We start from the raw sequence: 21,047 nt of genomic DNA, 5'->3' as shown, positions 1-21,047 counted from the left end.
GGCTGTGCTGCACATGGGAGCATTTCTGACTAAATTAGCATCCTAGATTAGCCTCAGGATTGCCTTCGTGCCCAGTGCGCTGGTGCCCTGTTGAGTGCTGCCCAGCAGGAGGTTATCAGGGCTGCTTGTGGAGCCAGGTCATTCACGCTGGCTTTGATGGACCATAAACTCTTGCTGTGTCACAGCAAGGGAGCCTTTAGCCAGATTTGTTTTTTCTTTGTGAGATGGGGACCCTAGACAGACATTCAAGCATTTCCTCACTGCAGGCTGCCCCATCCAAAGGTATTTGCTTGGGGGCTATGGGCCCAAAGCTGATTCATTAAATCTCTGGTAGGAGAAATAGGTGACTGCCTGGGCTGTGCTTCAATCCAGGTTACCTAGGCTGAAAATCTGGCCTTGCCTATCTCTCCAAGATGCTTTTGTGTCAGCATAAGCCTCTTACTACTGATTGCTCCATGTTCTTGCCAATGCAGCCTGTTTCTATCCTGTGTCCCAAATGCAAATTTTTACAGACAACACAGATGAAGGTTCCCCTTTACAGCTCCAAAACTCTTGTGCCCTGAGAAATCTGAGATTCCCTTCAAGGGATTCAACTGCTGTGTACCTCAGAAGCATTAATGGCTATATTTTCCACTTGAAAAAAATGATTAGAGGAGAGATTTCATCAGATGACCCCCATACTTTTGTATAACTTTGGATTTGCAGATGCTCAGATTTTAGCAGTGTTTGGGAGGAAGGTTATAGTGCAAGGTGACTGTAAGTTCTCATTTTAGTCCTTTATTAGATACTGGAGGGAACAGAAGGCAGAATGGATGAGTAAGTATAATTTTAAGGTCTGACCGGTTGGGCAGGAGAGTCACATTCTCAGAGCAATAAATAGCTCCTTCCAGATCATGATGTGCTAGCAGTGTTGGGGAAGCAATAACATGGGAATGGCCTAAGTTAATGATATATATTAAAGGAGATTATGCAGATATCGAGGACACGTTTAGTAAAGCATCTATTGTCTGCATCTGTCACCACAATTCTGGCAAGTATTGAGAAATATAGAAAGTGTAAAGTAGGAGGAGAAAAAACTCCTGCATTTGTTGATTGCTTGTTGACAGCAACTGGTTGAGACATTTGCAGAATGCTTTAAAAGATTTTAATTAATTGTTGGGATTGTTTGTGCATGACCTATAAAACCCATTCTGATCGTGCTTCTGGCTGCCAGAGTGGGGAAAGATGTCACAGGGAGAGGGTGCGGTTGTGTGCGTGTGCATGCGAAGGGAAAGCATCCGAGCATCCTAGTACAGGCCCTTAAATAATTTCAGTTGCTGCTACAAGGATCCTCACAAAGGAAACTGAGATGGACTTTCGTGACGGCAGAAGAGCGGATGTCTCAGATGGTGGCCCCTGGAGGTGCCATGAGCTGTTTCCTGGGCACCTATTCCCTAAGGAAGGCGCTGCACCCTCCAGCAGATGATCCCTGGGGCCACCGCATGCCGCCCATGGGCTGTGCCCCCTGAGATGGTGGCTGCGGCGCAGCTCTGATCCCAGCTCTGCAGAAGGTTGTGGAAAGCAGCCAACCGCCCGTGAATCAGAGGCCTTAATGACTATTTATTTGCCTAATGTTTTGTAGCGTAATTAAGCTGCCATTTTTTAAAACAGAATCTCCTGCCGCCGCCCAAATTGCCATCAATCCTTCCAACAGGAGTGCATGGCGGTGTGATGTGAATTGGGCCCGGGGTGTGGGAGCATGCCAACACAATGCTCATGTAGTCCTCCTGAACTACCAGCGTGGTCCTGAACTGAGGACAAAGCGGTTTTGTCTGTGTCCTGGCCTTCGCTGCTGCTTGGGTGAAGTCTCGCTGCTGCTTGGGTGAAGTCTCGAGCAGTTTCAGTTGTGTCGTTGTCACTCACTTGTAAATGGGATGAGCTGTTTTGCTGTTGGCTCGTTGAGTGCTGAAACAAGCACAAACAAGAGTTTCTCTGCTGCTTTTCAAACTGTATTTCAGTCCTGAAAAGGTGGCAGTTGTGTCATGATTTATGGCTCCTATTTGGTGTTTTTAATTGGGAATTTACACGACAATTTGTGGCTACATGATTATGTTAAGATTATCATATAAAAGATCTAGGACAGTTGTTTGTGAAACCCTGGGGGCACATACCAACCTCCTTAGCTATCTAACCAACTGTTTTGCTCCTCAGTTAAAAGAGTGGGGCCATCAGAAGTGGTTTGATCTTCCTCTGGAAGGTTAAAGGTCAAATGACTCATAAATGAAGAAAGAGTGATTTAATCCAAGGAACCTGTGCTGTTATTGTAAAACAATATTCACCAGCGATGGTACACTGCTGTATAAATGACAAACTGCGTGGCGATGGAAGTTATTACATCACTGAAAACCTCACCTGCACTACATTTATGACTCCATAAACATAGGTTTATTTAACAGCTGTGGGAACACCTACGGCCATTTTGTGTGAAAGGTCAGGAGTCCTAAATTTCAGTTCGCATGTTAGTTTTCATGGGTGAGGTTCATAAAATGTGATGACTAGCATTAAGTGATCAGAACATAACCGAAATATAATGTTGGGGGAAATGCGTGCTAATATAACCATTTATACCCCCCCCCATGTTTCCTGAAGTATCTGGGAGGGTCTGTTTGTTTGCTGAATGTTGCTCTGAAAACTGATTTATATCATTTGGTCACAATTTTGTCCCCCTTGCAACGAGAGTATATAATTGTGCTTGCCACCAGAGTTGGATTCGAGCAGGGCTTTGCCTTCTACGACATTTTTAAAGGGGGACAGGCAAGTGCAGCCCATTTCAGAATGTGAGTTAAAGGTAGCCGTACACACAGCAGCTGCTCCTCAGTTCATCTGCCAAACGAGATGATTAAAAAATATTAATATTTATCCTTGAAGTTGCCATGTTAAACAACAGGCCAACTGGCTGACTGGGCAGAGAGCTGCGTGTTGCCAAGTGCACAAAATAAAGAAAAAATAAAGAAAACCAGGGCATATTCCTGTAAGTACACTTCATGTGGGAGTGTGGCTTTGTGTAGCTGGTGTCCCCATGCAGTGGGTCACAGGAGCATGTGGCCCCTCTGTAAAGGGTAAGAAATAACCATTGGGTGAATAATTCTTTTTTTGTACTTTTTTAGCATTTGCAAGTTAAACCAAATCTTGATTTGGAGATGAAATGACATGCACGCTGTGGGCGGACAGGCATCTCCTTCTGGTCTGTGCAATATTGTTCTCAGCTCCTCTTCTGTGGTCTTGTCCAAGTGCTGTCACACATGCGTATGGGTGCTCCTTTACATTCCCCACCCATGTTATTGCTGCAGGTGCTGTACTGTTGCTTAGTGAATGGTAGCAGATTTTAACAAATTTGCAACAGCAATCTGGACTACTGAAAGGATTATGACTAAACCAATAAATTACTATTGTCTCCTTTCATCACATGACAGATTCCCATAACTTGGTCCAGTGTGACTGAAGTTTGTATGCTGATAAAGATTACTGGGTTTACTTACATGTTAGAAACACTATTGTTCCATTAGATTCATAAACAATTGTTAGTCAAAGATCAAACAGAGATAATTACTGTTTTTTTTGCACTTTTGGAACACAGATGAAATGATTAGAAAAATCCGAAAAGATATGAAGCAATAATGAAACCTCTCTTAAGCAATGTCAAACATATCTTTCTTGTTTAACAGCATTGTGTATCTCCATCAATAATCTCGCCAATGGTCATATAATTAACTATGCTAATAACGCTCCATTTAGTCTTTTTATTACTATTATTGCTGTGAACCTACTTAAGAGCAATCCACTGTAATTAGTAATTAATCTGATGATCATGTTGCCCTATGCAAACATGAGATGGAGCATGTTGATTTAACCACACCGGCTTCGGTCTCCAAACGTCGCTGCTGCCGTGAGTTGCTGCCTGCAGCCCTCCTGCCCACCCGGGCTGGGGTCTGCTGGCTCGGAGCTGCCCTCGTGGGGCCGGGGACAAGGGACAGAGCAGCCCTTGTGTTGCCTCCTCTGCCTCGCTAGGCTGCTGCTGGCCCCTGAGTTTTGGGAGCACCTCCCGGTGCCAAGGCCATCTTCTTGCATGCACCGTAAGCGGGAAATATGAGCTCTGCTGGCTTGGTCAGCACATGCTGCGAAACACAGAGTTGAGCATTTAATATAGAAGTATTTCTGCTCCAGTTCGGTGTTTCACATGGAAGCCATTTCTCTCTCCCTTTCTAAACATTGCCTTTGATTCTCTTTTCTTTAAATCCCCAAATTATCCTCATCCATTCACTCTTGTTTACTCTGGCAATCTTGTAATGCTAGTGTTTGCCAACATCCCACTTTTTTTTTTTCTTTTAGCTTGGAATAGGAAACAAATGTGATAGTATTTATTGGCAAGTGGTGATATTCTTGTGGCAGTCGTTGTGCTGAGCCCTAGCAGAGAGGGAGAGGTGAAGAGAATTGAGAATTCCCACTTGAAAGCAGTGCCATTTTTTTAAATTATCACTGTGGTTCCTGAAGTAGTAGAACTGCCACTACTTTTTTTTTGGGAGGGGGGAGGGGAGGTGCAGGGGAGGTGCACACAGCAGAGGAAACAAAAATTCAGATTATCTGCTAAAGAGGTATTACGTGCCATGCCTGAAGCACTAGAGCCTTGAAAATCCAGCCTTGCATTGGCTTCATCTTCTTCCTGGCATTCCCTGTTGCAACAATGCAGAATAGGGAACATCAGGTACTGATCTCACCACCTCAGTGTGTGTTGTAATTATTCTGCCTGTTTTATAGCACAGTTGAAGGTTCTTGAAATTCTCTATTAGTAAATGTGTCCATGGTGTAGTTTTAGATAATGCAGGAAAGTGATATTAACCCAGAGAGTGAAAAAAGTAGCTTTTAATTTTATTTATTTATTTATTTTTACCATAAGTGTAAAAGCTGAAGGTGCAAATCAGGTTTAGGGGAAATACTGCTATTCAGAACTAGAATTCATACAAAAAGGCAAAAATGTTTCCATCCAGCACTTACAGCGTGGAGCCTAAACCTGCCTAATCCCTGCTCCACATAATCACCAAAAATACTTGTCAAAAGTCTGTCTATCTGTACGGGGCTGGAGATAGTTGACGCTTTGTAAGCGTCCCTGAATTATCTGTCTTAGCAACATACACCTCTGCTGAGCTGTGCAAATACAGCAAAAGGTAGGGTTCTGGTGAAACCAGTATTTACACACAATCTCAGTGTTGGAAGTAATTAATCTTCAACTGTATGAGACTCTTTGTGATGTAAAGCAAGTGCTGACACTTTTGTGTAAACATGAAGATTAGCATATTTACAAACTGGTAGATGTTACTTTGATCAGTTGCTGCTTGCACTGGAAAGGCATGCTGGCATGCAGGCTTGCTCTTCATGTGACAAAGACGTCTAATCCTTTTACACTATTCTCAGATCCATATTTAGAATTCTGACTGGTGTTTTCTATATCCACTTGAGCTCACTGTTTAGTTTGTTTAGCAGTGTTCATCCACTCTTTATACTCACTAGTGACTCATTCCCGTTTGTTTTCTTTGCAAGGCAAGCAGTAAAATTCCAAAGTAGTAAATGACCTGGGTGAAAAACCCTTAAACTCCTTTCGATTTAATTACTAAAGCAAATTGGAACCACTTGCAGCCAGGCTTTTTGATGGCCTATATAAAGATCTTCACTGTTTTCCTTTTTGCTTTTAAGTAAGTTAGCGTGAAAATTAGCCAACCCAGATCCAGCTTCCTCGTAACAGCATTGCATCAAGGCTTGGGTTTCTGTGTACATTTACACTTATCTGGAAGACTTTGAAAGAGGCATTCTAGGTGCTTATTTTTGTTCCTCTTAATTTAATGGTAAACTGTAAACAATACATAATTCATTTTAGTGCAAATTATAGCTTCACATACTCTAACTGGTTAGTGACAGGGGATCTTGTGGTAACAAGATAATGACCTGAGCAGGTTCGAACAGGCTGGGTCTTATCTTTTCAGAAGGATGAAATAATGTTATGACATTGTCAGCATACTGTCTAACATGCTGGGATGCTAGCAGCTCATTACTTATGTGCAACCCATGTGCCTGAGTAACTGCCTGCAAGATGGGCCCTTCCAGGTGTGCGTGCGCTGACAGGACCGGACAGGCCGGGCGGCCGCCGACCCACAGGAGGGCTGTGTTGCTCAGGTGGGCCCACACACGCTCGCGGGGGAAGGCTGAGGCTGAATCTGTTCCGTGGGTGGGAACCGCTGTTGTTCTCAGCGCCGGGGCCTTCGTTTGAACGCTGCCAAACGCATTGACGTGGCCTACCCACAGTTGTTGGAGCCGGGAGACACCAGCCTGCCTCCTTTTGGAGGCATTCCGGCTTTCCTCTGGCAAGCTGGAGCTCTGCCTTCATCCCCAGGCACACCTGTTAGCTTGTCAAAGAGGAGGAAACTCCTTCTCACCAACCCACTGTCTTCTAGAAGGTGTGAAGTTAAGCCCGGAGTCTTTAGGCACTAACTAACCTTGACCTGGCTGCTGTCCACACACTAAAACCTCTCATCTGATTTTAGGGCTCTGACTCAGTTTCCATTTGGCAACAGCTCCTGGTGATAAATGTGTGGTTCGGAGACACAGCTGCCACCCAGCTGTTTGCCCTAATGGCATAACTGGAAAGATTACTCGGCATTTTACCAGTGTTAGGTTGGGCTGTACAGAGGTGCTGAGGGCATCCCCTTCCACTGTGCAGTACTAAGGCTGGAGGAGGTGCAGGAGGCACCTGATGGTGGCAACAATTAATGTGAGGTTAACTGCAAACCTCAGAGGCTGTTGTTGGTCTTATCCAGAGCTGTATCCTCCATGTACAAAATGAAAAGACAAATACGCCTCAGCCATCTCTAGTGCCTTTCAAGTGGATCATTGATATGTAACTTCACCTACTGAAGGACCCCAGCAGCCTTCCAGACATGCAGGTTGGCCCAAGCCTCTTTGGTGGGATAGTAGATATTGTACTGTGTTAAGAAAGAGCCATTAAGAATATCTCGTGGGAAAGGCATATACTGATCCCTTGTATCCTACCTCGGTTTTTCCAGGGCCAGTGTCCCTGGTACAGCACTGAGGGTAAAGTTAGCATTTTTCCCTTGAATTGTTGCTGTCAGTAGTCTGCAGTTACACAAGTTTAGAGCAAGCTGGGTTTTGTGGAGCTTCGTCCCCCTTTGTATGTAGCATACAAACAATAAAGACAGGATCTGTGTTTTGATTTCTTGTTAAGCAAACAGGTGAAGTGCTCAGAAAAGAAAACTGGTATACTTGCATTACTCACAAAGCGTCACATCTATGTTAGATCTATTACTGATTAAAACTCTTGTTAAACCGAGGATCAAAAAGAAAGCTCGACACCTCATTTAGCTCTTTTCATGACTGGATTAGCCTAAGTAGAACAACTTGTCTATATGGGAACAGTACAGGCACTTAATTTTTAAAATATTTTCCTATCTGGGAAGAGAAGCTGTAAATAGAATATATATGTGTAAGGAGGAGGAATACATTTCATTTGATGGTGGTAATGAAAAATTATTGGGTGGAATCCTGACCTCACCAAAATCAATACAATTTCTTCCATGTGTTTCAGTGAAACCAGGATCTTGCCTACTGTATTTCATATTGATCCTTCAAGGGGAAAAGAATCACTTCTGTGGGTTATATTGTTACTTATTTAAAATGGAGTAGCTGGTTGCATATTTATGAAGCAAAACAGTGTATTAACTGAGACCTTCCTAAGTATACGTTAATCTCTGTGGTTTACTAAAAGCTTGCAATATGTTTGGTTTGATTTTAACTTAATAAACAGATTAGAAGCCATGCAGTTAATATGCTAAATAAAAATGGGATTTTGGTAGTTCTGCTCAATTCTGCCCAATGCCATTACTTGTGTCTTCATTTTTTTCCAGGTTGCTGCTGTTCAGCACTTCTGCAACTTAGACACACACAGAAACGGGAACCCTTTGCAGCCAGTAGTGGAACATGAGTGTGGACCCTTCAGGCTTTGTCTGATTTCTTCCTGTTTCTCCAACGTGTTGCTAAATCGTGGCAATGGAAGAGCTCATCTCCAGGCTGCCGAACGCATGCTGCCTTCCAGGTCAGACCTAAACAGACATCAACATACTTACAGCTGCTCACTTTAGTCAGCAAGGCAGGATCCGATTCTTGGGATTATAGCCTGACTATGGATTGGGAGTATGGGAGAAATTTCTACAGGGGCTGCAAAAAGGGAATAGTCTCAGGGCTACAGCAAAGCTGCGAAGCTGCAATAGTCCTGAATTGCAGGATTTGGAGTTGGCAAGCTGATTATTCAGCTCTGCAGCACTCAGACCCCAACCGTGAACGTCATAGGAACTTTGATGTTTTTAATGTTGTCCATGGCTCTGCTGTAGTAGGCAGGACTGACCCTTTTATGCTCTCACAGGTCTTTTTTTTTCTGACAGTTTTATGGGTTTAAATAGATAAAAATCTTCATTTTAGGAAAAGCATATATTTAGGAATTTTAGGATACTAATTTCATGTTGCCCTAGAGCATTTTCTGCAAACGTTAGCATGCACATACTATTTCTGGTGATTAAAGCAGAGTATTTTGACTTTAAAGTGGCATCTTCTGAATAAATCTGTCTCCAAATGATTTATGCATCCCATTAGGATTTAGTGCTGGTAGTTGTTCTGGAAATCCTGATCTGGTCTTTCAAGAGTCGCCTTAGCTTTATCAGTCCATTTACATGTGGTCATATTTCAACCTCCAGGAGCTTTAAAATGTTTAGTACACAGAACACAAATTTAGGCCTGTGTTTGTTTTTATTGGTGGAACCTCTTTCCTTTCTTCAACATTCTCAAATGTTCCCTGGTTTAAGTAGAGTTATCTAAGGTAATCCATTCTTGCCCTTACCAGGGATATTCCACTTTGTTCATAAGCACATAACATAACTCTAGTCCCCAGTGATTTCATTGTGAAATTAAAACCCAGACACTCATCCAGATGTCTTAGAAGATAACGGCAGGCCTAATCCGTATGTCACAGAGGACTTGAGGAGCAGGAATTCACCTATACATCATCACGTTGTTATTAGCCCGGACCATGGCAAGCCCAACACAAACATTTTCCACAGGGCTTGCATTCAGGCTTGGCAGTGTTAAGAAAATACCCTCCAGCGATGTGTTATTTTAGGCTGAAATAAAAGTAGACATGAATGGCAAGAGGAACAGAGAAGTATTGTTTTTATTTTCAATGTGAACCCATAACTCGTGTTAAATGAAAATCTAACCAACTAAGATGTAAATACCATCGTGTTCAAATGAGCTATCAAATATCAACACATTTATTTTGTGATGGAGTACTGATGCTTGTCTTAGGCAGTGTAATGCACTGTGGGAAGGGCAATTTAGATAGGAGAAGCCAAAAGCTTTATCTGATTAAAACTGATATGATGATTGATTTTGACAGAGGAAAATCACTTCCATTGCAAAAAAGAAGGCAACAAAAACATCGTGCATTTGTCATTAATATGAGCGGTGGCACCAAAATTAGAAACAAAATGCGGGCCTGTGAAGGACAATTTTTGCCTCTATTTTTACAGTTCTGCCACAGAAGTCCCCCACAAGGCTGCCATCTTGTTTGTATTAAATAGTTATTTTACAAAATCCCTGGAAAACCCTTAGGGTAGGGACTGGAACCCACCTCTCTGGGAGGTGACCTAACCTGCACAGAAGCCCGTTTCTGTCTGATCCTGCCTCCTCATTCTGCTTCTCCATCTTGCCCTGGGAGCATTCCCAAAAGTGAGGGGAGACGCTCCAGGATAATGATGAGGCCGAGTTTGCGATTAAAGCATTAAACTGGGAGTTAGCTGTTTTGGATTCAGCTCCTGCCTGTGCCACAGATGTTCTGCGTGGCCATGGCATGCTCTGTGTTTGACAAAATTCATCCCTGTGTCAAGAGCCAGCTAGAGGCTTGGATGCCATCTGATGCTGAGAGACACACAAGGCTTACGCACTGGTTGAACATTATACAAGTATATTTAGAAAACTCTACTGGATGTAAGTGTTGTGATATCCCTTCAGCAAGAGGGCTGAACCTCTTGTGCATAGTCAGTGCCACAGTGCTCTCTCCCACTAAGCAGGAAAACTGCAGGGTTAATCACGTTAACATTTGTGAAATACTGCTGTAATGTAAGGGACAAGAAGTGTGTGTCCATTAGAAGGAAAGCCTACAGGTTGCAAATGCTCTGCCCAGAGCTTATGCACTTACTACACTCACCAGCATGAAAAAGTGCTCTGGAAAAATCTTCAGAGACAAAGAATAAGCCTTATTAACGAGTTCTAAGGGTTTTGTTTGTTTGTTTTTGAAATAAATATCGGCTGGAAATTCATGTAAAACTATTTTTGAAAATCATGACTAGAGGAAAGGGATCCAGAAAAAATGGCAGAACAGGGAAACACTCTTTTAAATGGAATATGGGTTTAATTTTTCATTTTGGGAAGCAATCCAGGCTACCCTAACAGAAAGCAGAGACACATTTCAGCTGGGGTTTCTTTGTGCACAATGCAATGGCAAAGCAGTTCAAGACCAGTTCATCTGTGTGAAAATATGACCCTGTATGAGTCTGGAGGTCAATGAAACCACTGTTGATCTGCTCAGGGCATGCTGGTCACTGCTTTAGGGTCACTTTGATTTATGTGCTTAGCTTTTCCACTTCCAGAAGAGTAAAATGTGGGTGACTCTCTTTTCATTGACTCTCATTTGTTGTCACAGGCATGCATTTTCCTCAGAAATATGTACTATATGAAAAAGTCTGATAAATTTAATGCAGTGATACAAAGTGACATTTTTATGGAGGGTGAGCGTATGCTCAGTCATAATTAGAAAAGAACCTGAAAACTGTGGCTTTTTCTGGTTTCTTTTAAGCCATGTAGGAGCTTGCCATCTCTCTCTGGAACTTAAATGTCCCCTTATTGTGGTTTGAATGTTTCACAGTTTTAATGGATTTACTCTTGCCATGCTCATGTGAAGGATGGAGTTAATGGTATCACAGTTGCAGGGATGGGGGAGTTGAGGGAGAGGCAGACCCAGCAATAAGCTGAAAAAAAATCCATAGCAGAACAGAAATTTAATAATTATTTATTGCTCTAACTTCTCCTATTCAACTTCAAAAGTAAAATGACAGGAAACTTTAAATTTCCTTCAGTGCTGAGACATCTTGGGAGCATTGTCTTAGCAGGTCACAGATCCACAGAGGATCTGGGGCTTGATCTTGAATACCTCCTGAGGCTTGGTAGGGACTTTCAGGCCTTCACGGTGCAGCTGTGGACACCAGCTCTGGAATGGTTAGTGCCTCATGAGTATTTCACTGGCATGAACTGATGCCAAATAACTTCTTCCAGCTGTGCAGCTCACTGTGGTGGGAGAGGTGGAAATGCAGAGCTCTGCTGGAGCATCAGGAGGCACAGAACAACCTGCCCCTGACAGGAGGGAGAAGAGACAAAATGTTGTCTCAATCGACACCAAACATTTTATTCACTCGATCAGTTCCTGTCATTAATTTCAGTGGAATTAACACAGAGGGAGTATGAATCAATATAGCTGGATTTTCTTTTCCTGGTTTCCTGCCATACTGCAAATCTCAACACTTCTGTCTTCTCTGTCACTTGTCACTCAATTTGTGAAAATGGATTTTCCTTATAATAATTGCTATTCTAATAACTTCTACCAATTAAGACTCCTTAATTTGTCCTATAGGGCTCTTTAACCCCTTTAAGCATCCATAAAAGCTGCTAACGAAGGTCACTGCCACCTGCTCTGTATGTGACTGCAGTAGCTAGGACCAGACAAGTTGTTTGGAGCCCAAGACCTGCTGCTTGCTCAGTGCGTTGGAAAGTACATTCTGATTAACGCTTACAAGATTTTGCCTTGCTCTTTCTCTTCCCTATGATTAAGAACATTTAAGGGTCTGAATTTTCCCCGTGCCTTGTCTTGTTTCATCTCGTAAGTGTTAGTTCAGCTAATTTTGTGGCTACAAGGGAGAATGTGTCATCTGGGGAGGATGGGAAGAATAGTGATAAACAGTGTGGAAGTGTAACATATTTCTCTGGTATTAATACCTTCCTTCCGAAGAGCTCTTCTGTCCAGGTTGTATCTGTAGAAGTGTTCAGAAGGCATCAACAAGTGGTTGAGAAAATACAAAAAGTCACTTTGTATGGATATATACGCACCAATTTCACTGCCATTTAAATATCAATTTAAAATCACATAACTTACATCTAAGTGAACAAACAGCACATTTATGACTACTCCATAACTTCAGTGTCTCACGTCCTGTACCATTGGTTAGGGAATTTTGCAAAAACCCGAAACATTGCCTTCTGTAAGCTCCACAAAGCATGGAGCTGGAGATGCCACAATTATTAAATGTTCAACATGCTTCTCAGTGCTTGTTCTTTAGAATAACTGCTTCACAAACCTCCTGCAAGACATCCTTAAGGCTGTTTAATACCCTCTTAGTTGTCATTTCAGTCAGCACTCAGCACTCTGAAGAGCTGCTGAACTAAACCATATTAGCAGGTCTTTACAATTATTTGTAAATGTTGGGATACTCAGAGGATTATTGCACTGGTACATTGCCTTTGGTGCCTGAGGGGAGCACGAATTATATCTTATCTGCAGGAAGAGCTCTGAGGAGCCAGACCATCTTATGAGATGAGGTGCTCAGCCCACTTCCAATCCCATCCCTGGGTTTGTCAGGGTACAATTTCTATCAGCGAGCAGAATGGACATATCCCCTAATATTAGAGTTTCACATAAATCTAATGCATGGGAAATGGATTTGTTTTTTTCTTAAATGGATAAAAATATCTTCTCATCTGAACTCTCAAACTGATGATATTTCAGAATTCCATTTGGAGAGAGAGAAAAACAGACGATCTGTGTTTTTTAAAACTTTCTGATAGCTGGTGCTTCTCGCCCATCCAGGTCATTGAAATATTACTGACACAAAGCATTTCAAATTTCTGACTATGTAGCTAACTTCATTAAGGTTTGCCTATAATTGTCTATATATTTGCCTATAATTGTCTATAATATTTAACTAAGAAAAACTACCATTTTCTGATACCTTTTAGTCCAGGATTGCCAGGACTGGAACCTGGAGGTTAGGTTCCTAACATTTCCAAGGAGTGTTCCAGTTTTCAAAAGCACTGAGCAACCTCCAAGTGCCATGGAAATTGTCTAGGGTTTAAAGCTCTGGGAAAAGGTCAGGCCGGTTGTTTTACAACCTAAATTTGAGCTCTTGTGTACTAAAAAGGCCAAAGAAGAAACATATCATAAGCCTTTTTTTTTTTTTTTTTTTTAAGACCTACTTTTAAAAACCGACTAATTGAAAGCGAAGCTTATTTTCAGCCTGGTAGGTATTTATGCTTGTGGTTACGCAGTCTATGTAATTCCCTGCTTAGAAGAATGCTGGTTATTGTATTATATTATTGCTGGTTATTGTATTATAACTACTGGCCAGTGAGCCATTTACACTGGCTCCCGAAGTAGAAAATAAATTGATATATTCTTCATAGCTAATTAGCTATTTGTCTATTGCTAAAGGAGCTACCAAGAGACCTGCTGGTATACCTGATGGATCAGGTGGTGGGGAAGGCTGACCTGGATATCATGAAATGCTCCAGGCTTTTCCACGCCAGGGCACTGCAATGGGAGGCTGCAGGGAGCTGCCATCCAGCCTTGATGAGAGAAACCCTCAATCCCCACTGCATTGCCCATGGTGGAGACTTAAAATACGATAGAGGCTGCTCTCAGGGCTGCAGAGAGCAAAACTGTGAGGGAGCAGAGACAGAGGGAATCAGTTCTCCCTGCAAAATGCCACCTAAAAGGGGGCTCTTCAGTGGCAAAGGTGTTTTAATATGAGAGCTTCGATTTTCTCTCTGTATTTGCTTGCGTTTGGGTTTGTTTATGCTTTGTTGTGCTGGAGGATGATGGTTTGTTCTCAGTTAGGGTAATTACTGTTATACTACAGGCTCAGAGGACAATTCAGGTAGGAAGGACCTCGTGAGAGCCCGACTCTACTGGAGCAGAGAGGAAGGTCAGAGTAGGACTTCATGCAGGCGGGCCATGAAAGCCTGCAGAGATGGGGGCTGCACAACCTCCTGGGGCACCTGAGCCTTGATGGCCTCAGGAGAAAAGCTGTTCCTAGAGGCAGGTCTGGGGACAGGAGCAAAGCCCTGGCTGGGAGAAGCTCCCCAGTCCCTTTGCCCACTTCCACCTGTGGGTCACGGCCAGTTTGTGGTGTAGTTGCTGCCACACAGCAAGCGCCAACAGCATGGCCACAATCCTTGGATGGAGTGCATGCCTTTCCTTTTCTCTTCTTCTTCAGTAAATTGTTAATAAACTCATTAAAAATCAGGATAACATTTATGTTGAGGGGAGGTCTGCAAGTCCACATTCGTGTCTTCTGCTTTTCCAAATGGTCTCTCTTCTTCACACTTCTACTGACACGTTGGAAGAGCTGCACGTAGAGATCCCTGAACCCCTTCTTGGAAAGAAAGGGAATCGCAAGAAAGGGAATTCCTCTCTCAGTGAAAACAAGGTCAGCTGTTTGAAGAGGCTTGAAGAGGCCCACAGGCCAATAATCGCTGTGTGATTTTGTAGCTCAGAGGAAAACTTTACTCACTGCATTGCTATGACCCCTGTAGAATCAATGATGCTGCATCAGCATAGAAAAAAGTTTGTCCCAGTGACTCCTCATTTTTAAATGTCCAACAGATCTCTGCAAAGTCTGGTGGCCAACGTGGCTAGCTTTCTGAAGCAAGCTTCTTTTGCTGCCCGGCTGCCTTCAGGGAGGGAACTGTAACAAACAGTGCTGGTTCCAGCAACGTGGTCAGAGGAAATGAGGGGACTGATATGCAGCTAAGAAAAAAAAAAAAGGCGTTTTTGTTTTTAAACCAAAGGCAGAAAAACCAAGGCTGTTAAACATAATGTTCTGGCTGCTCTGCAGATTGTATTGCACAAGGTTTGTTTCTGTTCTTGTGGTGCTGGTGTTGTTGGTAAGGCAACCGACACACAATTGAGCACAGGTGAAGCTACAGATGGGGCATGTCTGTTCAGAAATGCCCCCCTTCAAGGAGAATGTACTTGTTGGCCTGTGTTTACCCAGCAGAAACTTGCGGAGGTTTCGGAAGCAGAAGCGTGCAGGTGGCCAGGACGGAGGCACCTCGGCTGCCCCGTGGCTGCATGCTGGAAGCGTGGCTTGGTGCGGCTGGCCCCGGGCTGGCTGTTGGTCCCACTGAGGTCCCTTCTGCTAGCTCTGCAGGTGGCATGGTGTTCATGTCCTGTCTGGTTTTGCCCCCCAGATGTGTCCAGTTTGCTAATTCAAGCTCCCCGTGTTTGATGCTTCCTCTGAACTCTCCGGCTCCTGGAGTCATATGAAAAGCTTCACTATTGCTAAAAGTTTTCAGGCTTCAGTAGGGATAGAAAAAAGCTTATAGACATGAATTTCAAATACAAACCTCACAAACAAGTAAAATTAACTTTTACATTTATTGAGCTTTAACATCTCCTGGTTTTCTGGGGCATCATTTCTGACTTGTGACTGCGAGGTTAGCAGCGCTGCCACTGACTCCTTGTGCACTCAGGCTGCATTTATGTTGCTTGGTTTGACATATTCCTGGGAGACTTATTTCCATTCTCTGTGCATTTAGCTACAGCCTGGGCAAGGCAAGAAAATCTGCTTTTCAGTTCAGGCTTTTTCTTTCCCCTTCCTTTAGCCTCAACCTTTCTGTCTTTTAGGGTACTAACTTGGCTATTACTCTCACTCACTGCTGAGTGTAATTATTGGTGATAAGTCCTACAAGTCACTGGCTAAGTGTGTACAAAATGAAAAGCACAGCCCATTGGAAACTGCCTGGTAGGTCTGGAGGGGTATTTTGATGGTAGCAGATAAAGTATTAGAAGGAAAATTAGTACGTGCAATAATTCTGAATCTGCATTTTGTGAATGTTTACTTTGCTTGTATTTCTTTTAATTTTCATCTGATATCATGCACATGTTGCCTCTTCTTGAAAACAGAGGAGGAATTTAAAGTTTTTTGTAAATTTTAAAAACAGAAAAAGGTTTTATATCATCGAAGACTTTTGTTAGGTGTTACAAAGAGTAATAGGAGACGGCTGAAGGCCAATGCTGTGCCTGTCAGATCCTCCTCATCAGTTCTTTTACAGGACATGATTTTACTGACTTGTGCTTAAACTTTTGGTTTCTGATTAATACGAAGATAGGTGCTGCTTTCTGGATCTTGGCCAAAGACTCTGAAGTCTTGTAAATGATATTTTACAAGTTTTCTAAAAGAGAAAAGTCAAGAACTCTTTTCTCCAACCAGGTAAATGTGTGACTATCATAGTAATAGAAGGATCCTTGAAGTGTTTTCCTTCACATGCATAGAAGGCCCTCAAGTACAAGGCACCAAAGAACCACACCCAAGAAGATCTAAGGTAGTTTTGTTGTTTGTGCTGTGCTGGAATTTTTTTTTTTTGTTTCACGAGTGTTTGTCTAATAGGGCATGGTTGAAACGACCCTCTTAAAATCCACTGTTAAACCTTGAAATGACACAAACCTGAATCATGCAGGCGAAGGGGCATTACCATGGATTTATGTGTTTGAGTCGCTTGGCACAGGCCAGACTCCCAGAAAACATAGTCTTAATGAGAAGAAACGCTCCCAAACTGTACAGGTGTGCTTTAGACCACAGTCTGAACATGTCTCCCTTCTTTCCTACCCTCCAGTAGACTCACATTGGAACACGTCCAGTGCTTTAATGAATTACAAATCTGTAAAATATTTCTCTCCTGCTGCCTGTGGTGATTGCTCTTTAACCTGGCAGTGAGGCTGGGTGCAGGCAGGCACTCGAGGCGAGGCTCGCGGGGAAATGGCACTGTGTGTGGAAGCACAAGGGGGCTCCCGAACCATCCCACCAGGCTTGTCGGCGCAGCAGAAGGATGGACGGAGCCCCCCAGCAGCGGGGCAGGAGTGGGGGGGCAGGAGCAGCCTGGGCAGGAGGAAGAGAGGCCTGGGGGCAGCGCTGGGCCTGGAGCTGCATTTCCCGTGTTTCTGCTCCTGGGCTGCGTGGGGAGGCTGGTGCCAAGAACACGCAGGCTGTGGGCATCACCTCTTGCTTGTGCTTCTGGAAGTCATGAACTATTCATGGCCAAAGCCAGGGGCATCTTGTTACTGTTAAACTGATGTAAGTGGAGACTGGGGCATATGTGTTTCCATACCTGGAAACCACCAGGCCTGATTCTACTTTTTCTCACACCAGTTCACAGTTACCAGTTTCTCACACCTGATACAGGTCCTCAGGCTTCCACAACATGAATCTGTTTCATCTGGGTCAGCAAGATCTCAGTCAGCTTCATTAGCTTCAGAAATTTGTGCTCAGAGCTGTTGGGAGAAGATGGGTCTATGAAAGAACAACAGAAGATGGTAGGTGAGAATAAGAAAGGGATCAAGAAACAGGATGGACCTTTGTATTTCTTGTCCTTGTTTGCCTACCGTTGGTTGTGTTTGTTGGTGAAAAATGGGAGAGATGAAAGAAGGGAATTTCTCTTGAGCTTGTGGTTGTCTTCAGGCGGAGCAAAGCCCTGGGGTGGAAGCATGTCATCCTCCCTCCTGCCCTCGTTTCAGCTCTGCTGCGCTTTGGGAAAAAATGCTCCTTTTTTTCCAATACAAAATAGGAAAGAACTACAAGGAAACTGAGCACATTATTTTTTCCAGTTTGCCTTAGGGTTTCCTGGAATTTTTGCTACTGTACATTTATTTAAAGTAACACTATCTGTTTAAATACATGCTGATCTTTGGTTGCTCTGAGATCAGAATCAGCCCCAAAGAATGTCTTTTGCTTGCAGTCATTTTTGTATTGTCAGTCCTTCCTCCTCACCCCCTGCTAGGCTGACCTTTGTGGGATCAGGTGACAGGAGGATAAACTGCAACATATGTGGTCCTGGGCAGAAAGAAAGTTATGATCCAAACTGATATAGGAATCGTGATCGTCAATCTCTCCGAGGATGACAAAGCAATCTGTTTCCAAATGAAAGTAGATGTAAGATAAATTCTTTGACTGCTATTATATTTTTCTTGGCATTAACCAGATGCTATTACTGTTTTGTCGCTTTGTCACCACCAATTACGAACTAAAATAACATCATCTGTTGCAAAGTGTCGCGATCCAAAATGCGTATTCTCTTCCCAGTGACATTGTTAGTAAATAAAATCAACTCAAATGATCTGCTAATACATGTTTAATAAGACTTAGCGAAGTTATGTCGGAGACTTAGAGGGGAAGTTTGGAAATAAAGGCTCCGTCCTTCAGTGTCTCACCCAGACAAACTGCCTCCTTACTTTTGCTGAAACAGTGGGTGCAGCTAAGGGTTTGCAAGGTCTCTGGAAAGATTTTTGTTGTGTGCAATATTTAAATATTCTGTGTAATTGTCATCATTACATACCTGAAATGAAAACAAATCTTTTATAGTGAAACTCAGGGCATTATGCAATAAGCTGAAATTTATTGTTTAATTCTCCAACCAAGCTATTGCACAGCAAATGGAATTAATTTGGATTTTTTTTGTTGGCTGTCTCAATTTCATAATAAACATATTTTTATTTGAGCAATGTGTGTATATCATGAAAATATTTCAAGCAAAATAAATTATTCAAATGGGGCAGCTTTGTTGTAAATCATGCTGTGCATTTTTTTGCTTAAATGTAATTTATATCAACATCATTTGTTATACTGGTAAAATACTAAAAGCTTTTTAAAAAGGTAAAATGATTTACTTTTTTATTGTCTAGACTATATGTAAGCCATTGCTAATTAATACTGCCCTTTCTGATGGCTTTGCAACAGGCATAACTCAAACAAACCAATTATAAATGATTTTTCAATGTAAACTTTTAACAGCATAGCTAAGGGCTTGCTGAACATAAAAGTACGATTTAGAAAACATAAGTTTTAACTAAGGTCAGGATATATCAGGCGATGATGGATGTAAATGTAAAAACATCTGACTGTGGAATGACAATGTTTTCTTCAAGACTAAGCAAAATGTTGGTGGCAGTGATAAGTGGAATGAAAAATAGCCTTGAATGAACTAGCCAGAAGGTTGGGTTTGGGGTCTGTTAGCTGTTTTTTTTTTTTTTTCTTTTTTTGTTCTTTTTACTTTTTGTTATTTTGGTTTTCTTCAGTGTTTTGCAAACCAAAGCTCCAGAGACGAAGCAAGCAGCATAGCGAGAGCTCTGTAACTATTTTCTACGGTAAGTCCATGAGAAAGTCAGACTTTTTGACATCATCTGCTGTCTTGGGGCTGAACTAGAAACCAGCCCCCCTTCCTTCCCTTGCCCAGCTGCTGGAGCAGAGCCCCTCTGCAACGTGACTGCATGTCCCCTGCCTGCGTGTGGTGCGGCGCAGGCTGCTCCCGCTGCCATGGCTCTGAGTTTCCAGCTACCAAATGGAAAATGTCACGGCCCTGTGATGGTCTGGTACATCCTAAAGTGGCAGACTGGAGCTTGCCTCATGATTTTGGATGGGTTAAGTCTGCAGAGAAGATCTCTGAAGAGGTGGTGGCTGGCTGCTCCGCTCTGTCTTTAAGACTATTCATCCTTATTGTCTGTCTTTCAACAGCCTGAGCAAAGCTGGCACAAGCGCTGAATCATGTGCTGTATCTTATTTGGTGGAAGTAGTCACATGCCCATAATGTGATCTGTATCACATTTGTACGGCTGACTCATCTGGTATCAATTCTTGCAGAGCGAAGCCTCCGGAGCTGCAGCCCCTCACGTGTTTCCAGAGCCCCAGCTCCTGTGCTGTGGCTCGTCCATCACCGCCCCGCTGTTGCACTGATCCACACCCCCAGCCCACCTGACGCCTCTTCTGCAGCCCAGGAGCTCCTTCCCCACCACACATCCACCTCCTCCTGGCCTCGGCAGCCCAGTAAGTCCCACAGGCTTTGTGGAAGAGCCTGCTTGCTCTTTGCTGTGGACACCGTAAGGAGACAGATGCTGTTGATCTGTCTCCTCCCTTCTCCTTCCAGAAGTTCATGGCTTCGCCTCCCTCCACGTGTGGCATCTTCTTATTCTGTATCATTGTCCCATCCCTGTCCGTCTGTCCTCCCTGCCTCTCTTCTTTTTTGGGGGGGCTTATTTTGCTGGTTAAAGGACCTCTTTCCCCAGAACTTTTCCTGCTCTGGTCTCCTCTGTTTTGTTGCATCCAAATCATCTAATCCAGTACGTCTCAGCTCTGTTCTGCTTCTGCGAGAAATTCTGCTTTCCTTAAAACCACAGCCTCTTGCAAAGAGGTTGCAGAAAATGCTTTTTCTTGTCAAGCCACCTCCTCCTGTTTTCTGTCAAAGAACATTGCCCTGCTCAGCCTGACTTGGCCCATCTCCTCCACGCACAAGGCCTGGTGCTTCAGAAACCACGGCTGGGAGCCGTAGGTTGAGCTGGGTCACTAGCCCATCAGCCAAGCTCTGACCAAGCATTTATCATTTTTGTTGAAGTAAAAGCTAGTTTTGCTAACAAAGACTAATTTATTTTTAATGAAAACACTGCCTTCATTTATGCTTATTAGAATTCCACCCATATTGACCAAATATTTATACAGTACCTGCGTGCTGTTGAAACCTAATGGGTGCTACTGGGATAAATAAAATATATTGCTTAGTTGAATTAGAAATATTTATAACTTTTGTTGTTGCACTTATTTATTCCGTCTCCTTGTGAGTGAGGTGGTTCCGCTGGTGCAGGCGCTGTTCTTTCCTCCTGTGATCTCTAATTATGTTGAAGGGATTAATAACCACACATTTCATCCGGGGTCTTGGCTTGATGACAGGGCGTTGTTTAATGAAAGCACAACCAGTGTCCTGGCTCTTCGGGAGAGCAAAGGCAGCACTCACAGTGGAAATCATTGAAAATAAACATGTGGGAGCTTAAGCACTCTTTAGTAACTCCTTTACTCCTTCTGCTT

General features: G+C 43.1%; 1 long non-coding RNA gene across 1 annotated transcript in view; it reads left to right on the top strand.

Moving 5' to 3' along the window:
- The window catches only part of LOC121076609, a 128,917-nt gene that overhangs the window by 82,376 nt on the left and 25,494 nt on the right, over positions 1-21,047 (top strand). The window contains exons 7-10 of the long non-coding RNA XR_005823618.1: positions 7,950-8,137; positions 16,413-16,524; positions 17,382-17,512; positions 19,833-20,015. This is a non-coding gene — a long non-coding RNA (uncharacterized LOC121076609). The remainder of the gene's footprint in view (positions 1-7,949; positions 8,138-16,412; positions 16,525-17,381; positions 17,513-19,832; positions 20,016-21,047) is intronic.

The sequence above is a fragment of the Cygnus olor genome, chromosome 12 (genome assembly GCF_009769625.2).
Source record: "Cygnus olor isolate bCygOlo1 chromosome 12, bCygOlo1.pri.v2, whole genome shotgun sequence".
NCBI lineage: Eukaryota > Metazoa > Chordata > Aves > Anseriformes > Anatidae > Cygnus > Cygnus olor.
This window is presented reverse-complemented; position numbering and strand designations above follow the sequence as displayed.